The sequence below is a fragment of the Entelurus aequoreus genome, linkage group LG21 (genome assembly GCF_033978785.1).
Source record: "Entelurus aequoreus isolate RoL-2023_Sb linkage group LG21, RoL_Eaeq_v1.1, whole genome shotgun sequence".
In the NCBI taxonomy this organism is placed as follows: Eukaryota; Metazoa; Chordata; class Actinopteri; order Syngnathiformes; family Syngnathidae; genus Entelurus; species Entelurus aequoreus.
Genome location: NC_084751.1, coordinates 17,888,770 through 17,894,769, shown reverse-complemented (window position 1 = coordinate 17,894,769; position 6,000 = coordinate 17,888,770).

The window sequence follows — 6,000 nt, the reverse complement described above, 5'->3', positions numbered from 1 at the left end:
ATACTTTGCACATAAACAGTTATTGCCTTAATGGTACAAAAATATATCATAGTATAAAACACAGTGGAGTAGCTTCTCAGCTTTGGCTATTGTAAAGGAAAGGGCACAGGTTGGGTTGCCTGAGGGTTAACAGATGACAATATTTGTGGCAGTCTATTTGGATAAAGCAGCGAGCTTTAAAAGAGCAAGACATCACGTCACATTAGTCATGATACAATGAGGTCTGCAACTTCTTGGAAGCAATGACATTTAGTAGTCTACTTAGAAGCTAATTTAAAGTCAAAATAAGAGTCAAAATGTGAACTGTTATTGGAGATCATTTCCAAAGAAATCAGACAAAAAGAAACATTATTTTCAACTTGCTATGTGAGCACCAGGGTTCATGTGTAACATAAAGCAACATGTTGTAAGTGGAAAAACAAGTTTACTGCTGTATGACGATACTAAATAAAATAAATAAGATGACTCACCTTTCGTGTGATGTAGGTAATGCAAACACTAATAACTTTCATGTAAGTGTAGAAAGAAGTTATATGTATTGTTTTGTAAAACCTGCAATAAACTATGCATCATCCTTAAATTTAATGACGTGGTGCAAACAGAAATTACTGAGTGTGCCCAAGAGGAGCTTTGCTTGACAGCAGAATAAAAGAAAATGTTATTGTTATTGTTTGTCAAACAACCATGAAAAGAGGTTTGGCAGGCACTCTGGCTACATTTATACCATATATGAATGTATATGTTTTTCCCAATCGGTGACGTCACAGAAGAAAAGTTGGTTTTGCATAATAGGTCCCCTGTAATGTTTTCCTGGACATTTTTCCCATTGAAAGAGTATGGGCAATTGTTCAAACTTGCATAATTCCCATATTTTTAACCGATTTAAACCATTCCATCATCAACACATTGCACTCATCCTGGACATTTAAACAATTTTTTTCCGCCTCAAAAATTCCCAATTTTACCAGAATTTATGTATTTCTGCCCTTTTTTAATTTGACTACTTTTTACACGTTTCAACTGTTCCACCATCAAAACATTCCTATTTTTTTATACTGGAAAATTTCCCATTGTTTCCACATTTTTAAACGGCTTTGAACTGTTTCAAAGTCAAATGCTCCTTTCTAATGTTACTCAATTGTTAACATGCTAACATTAGCGTGCTAATTTTTTTTAGATAATTTTACAGGTGTACACCTCGGAGTCATGTAACGTGTTACTTTACACATGTTAACTGTTAGCATGCTAGGTTTTTTTTTTAGATAACTTTACAGGTATACATCTCAGAGTCATACAACTTAGTTCTTAACAAGTGTTACAATTATCTTGCCAGCTTTTTTTTTAGCTTACTTTGCAGGTTTGCAGCTCAGGGTGATATAACTTGGTTGTTAACAAATGCTAACTGTTAGCATGCTACTGATGGCATGATAACATAATAGCATTTTTGCTTTTTCAGATAATTTTTCTAATATGTGCTTGAAAGTCGCTGTCACGTTAGCGTTTCAGTTAGGCTTGGGCTTTTCAACATTTACACACAATGGCTCCAGAAATTGCATAATTTAGTTGTAGGCTATGTCACCTACTCTACTGTCATTTTAAACACACTTGAAAGAGTTTTTTTAGTCAAAACCTGGTTATTATATTTTAAATTTTTTATATTATGATATTTATTTAGTACTATTAGTAATTTAAAGATAAGTTAAAATAGACACCAGTAATTCGCTGTAAGGCGGCAGAAACATGTGATGCCTCTCAGCCAATCAGTGAAGAAAGCTAGAGAATCATTTTCAGGAGTTAAATTTTGATATTATTTCGGTTACTTTTTTAAAGGTTTATTTTAGTTATTTGTGAGGGTTGTGGATATATATGTTTACATTCAACATTAAGACTTAACTCTTGTAAGGTATTTTCATTGAGAAGAATACCAGTCAGTCATTCTTTGAATACCAGTCAGTCATTCTTTGAAGCTAATGGCAAAGCTAACAAGCTATTACAGTACACGTGTCTTTAAATTATATATTTGCAGCACTGACTCCAAAATAAAGTAGAAATATACTCACGTTGCTTCTTGAAACACATATTTGCATTTGTGTGAGTGTTGTAGCGCCACAGAAACTTCCTGTTGTGTTAAAGGGCAGCAGTCCGCCGGGAATGGCCGCCATGTGATAATTAGCTTTCCTCATTAAAATAGAGCTCAGGCTTTGTAGTGCCATCTGGATCCACTGTCCTACCTCCTGTTGAGAACTGGATTTTATTTTGTTTCTCCACCTGTGTCGTGTACATGTTTACTGGATATATCTCAATCGGTGTGTGTGTGCTGCCAAATAGCAAACAAACTGAAAGTCCCTGAGCTTGGTTAAAAATAGACCCCTTAAATAATAAGTCTGTTACATTTGTCTAATTAAATCCTGGCAATTGAGCCACATAATATTTTGTTTACTAGTTTAACACTGCCTATTGTTTTAATTTGCTAAGTCAAATTTCAACTTTATCCACTGTGCTGTATTTAATGAATGATGCACCAAGTGTGAATGAAGTATTGTGTGCGCACAATGCACATTGAGCTAGCTGTTGCTTCTCAATGAGCTGCACTGCATTGCTGTCATTCATGCACACGTAAGCCAAACACAACTTAAACCACATTCTTTACATTCCCTTACGATGCATTTGAAAGACTTCATTCAAATGGCGTTGTAGAAGGACATGAAAGGGGACTGGGGGATGTTCACATACGCAAACATGTATCACATGATCTCATGATTTAGGGTCAAATATGCAGCCATTTTAAAGGGGAACTGCACTTTTTGGTAATTCACAATCTTTATGAGGGACAAGAACACATATGTTTTATTTCTAATGCATTCTAACTCGTAAATAATTGTAAATAAAAGTCAAGTCTTACAATGGAGCCAATGAGAGCCGTGACGTCATTGCGCCTTTTTCGACAATAATATTCAATAGATAACCATCCCCAATTTTTTTTTTTTTATATTTCATTAAAAAAATGCAGAAGTAATATTATGACGCGAAAATGATGGTTTAAAAATGTGGATTTCCGCGTTTTTGTGGACATTTCACATGCCTGCTTATGCCGCTGCATGGAAATCATCAGTTGTTGAGCTGCGTTCTTACCTCGTGAAAGTTTATTTTAGAATATAAATCATGTATGTCTCTTATCTGGATAGTAAAATGATAAGGATAAACATTAAGAAGTTTGTGCACTTTACAGCCAACTTTGGCCCAGAAATGGCCAAAAAGACCTGAAAAGACACTGGGTTCCACCCTCCTTTTTCCCCCGCACGTCATTCTTAATCTAAACGGGAATGTATCAACATCCTACCAGTCGGCATCCAAGTGAGAGCATATAAGTGATGTTTTATTATGTTCGCTGGCTCTCATGAAGTCTGCAGTGAGTAATAATCAGGGATGATGTGGAAGGAAAAAGTAAACGTTGTAATATGTTTGTGCAATTAATGCACTGCTGTATGCTTAAAATTAGTAAAAACGGTGGCACGGCGTGATTGATTGATTGATTGATTGAGACTTTTATTAGTAGGTTGCACAGTGAAGTACATATTCCGTACAATTGACCACTAAATGGTAACACCCGAATACGTTTTTCAACTTGTTTAAGTCGGGGTCCACTTAAAGGCCTACTGAAACCCACTACTACCGACCACGCAGTCTGATAGTTTATATATCAATGATGAAATCTTAACATTATAACACATGCCAATACGGCCGGGTTAACTTATAAAGTGACATTTTAAATTTGCCGCTAAACTTCCGGTTCGAAACGCCTCTGAGGATGACGTATGCGTGTGACGTAGCCCGGCGAACACGGGTATGCCTTCCACATTGAAGCCGATACGAAAAAGCTCTGTTTTCATTTCATAATTCCACAGTATTCTGGACATCTGTGTTCGTGAATCTGTTTCAATCATGTTCATTGCATTATGGAGAAGGAAGCCGAGCAAGCAAAGAAGAAAGTTGTCGGTGCGAAATGGACGTATTTTTCGAACGTAGTCAGCCACAACAGTACACAGCCGGCGCTTCTTTGTTTACATTCCCGAAAGATGCAGTCAAGATGGAAGAACTCGGATAACAGAGACTCTAACCAGGAGGACATTTGATTTGGATACACAGACGCCTGTAGAGAACTGGGACAACACAGACTCTTACCAGGATTACTTTGATTTGGATGACAAAGACGCAGACGTGCTACTGTGAGTATGCAGCTTTGGCTTTTTTTTGCGTATGTACGTAACTTTTTTAAAATATATAAGCTTTATGAACCTTGGGTTAGGTGAACGGTCTTTTGGGCTGAGTGATTGTGTGTGTTGATCATGTGTTTGAATTGTATTGGCGTGTTCTATGGAGCTAGGAGCTAGCAGAGGAGCTAGGAGCTAGCATAACACGTACCGTACCGTACGTGCGCGTCACGTACGTAACTTTTTAAAAATATATAAGCTTTATGAACCTTGGGTTAGGTGAACGGTCTTTTGGGCTGAGTGATTGTGTGTGTTGATCGGGTGTTTGAATTGTATTGGCGTGTTCTATGGAGCTAGGAGCTAGCAGAGGAGCTAGGAGCTAGCATAACAAACACGCAGGTGTTATTATGCAGGATTAATTTGTGGCATATTAAATATAAGCCTGGTTGTGTTGTGGCTAATAGAGTATATATATGTCTTGTGTTTATTTACTGTTGTAGTCATTCCCAGCTGAATATCAGGTACCGTGAGTATGCAGCCTTGGCTGCTAAACATTCGATAACTTGACCGTATGTGCGCGTCACGTACGTAACTTTTTAAAAATATATAAGCTTTATGAACCTTGGGTTAGGTAAACGGTCTTTTGGGCTGAGTGATTGTGTGTGTTGATCAGGTGTTTGAATTGTATTGGCGTGTTCTATGGAGCTAGGAGCTAGCAGAGGAGCTAGGAGCTAGCATAACAAACACGCAGGTGTTTTTATGCAGGATTAATTTGTGGCATATTAAATATAAGCCTGGTTGTGTTGTGGCTAATAGAGTATATATATGTCTTGTGTTTATTTACTGTTGTAGTCATTCCCAGCTGAATATCAGGTCACCCCCGGCTCTCACAGCATCTTCCCTATCTGAATAGCTTCAACTCCCCACTAGTCCTTCACTTGCACTTTACTCATCCACAAATCTTTCATCCTCGCTCAAATTAATGGGGAAATTGTCGCTTTCTCGGTCCGAATCTCTCTCACTTCATGCGGCCATCATTGTAAACAATAGGGAACTTTGCGTATATGTTCAACTGACTACGTCACGCTACTTCCGGTAGGTGCAAGCCTTTTTTTTATCAGATACCAAAAGTTGCAATCTTTATCGTCGTTGTTCTATACTAAATCCTTTCAGCAAAAATATGGCAATATCGCGAAATGATCAAGTATGACACATAGAATAGATCTGCTATCCCCGTTTAAATAAAAAAAATTCATTTCAGTAGGCCTTTAAATTGATTCATGATACAGATATATACTGTCATATATACTATCATCATAATACAGTCATCACACAAGATAATCACATTGAATTATTTACATTATTTACAATCAGGGGTGTGGAGGGGTGGGGCGGGGGGGGGTATGGACATCAAGTAGTGGACATAGAGAGAGAGAGAGAGAGAGAGAGAGAGAGAGAGAGAGAGAGAGAGAGAGAGAGAGAGAGAGAGAGAGAGAGAGATCAGAAGGCATAAGAAAAAGAAAAAGTATCTGCATTTGATTGTTTACATTTGATTATTAGCAATCCGGGGAGGGTGTTAGTTTAGGGTTGTAGCTGCCTGGAGGTGAACTTTTATTGCGGTTTTGAAGGAGGATAGAGATGCCCTTTCTTTTATACCTGTTGGGAGCACATTCCACATTTATACCTGTTGGGAGCGCATTCCACATTGAAAGAGAATGAGTTAAGACCTTTGTTAGTTCGGAATCTGGGTTTAATGTGGTTAGTGGAGCACCCCCTGGTGTTGTGGTTA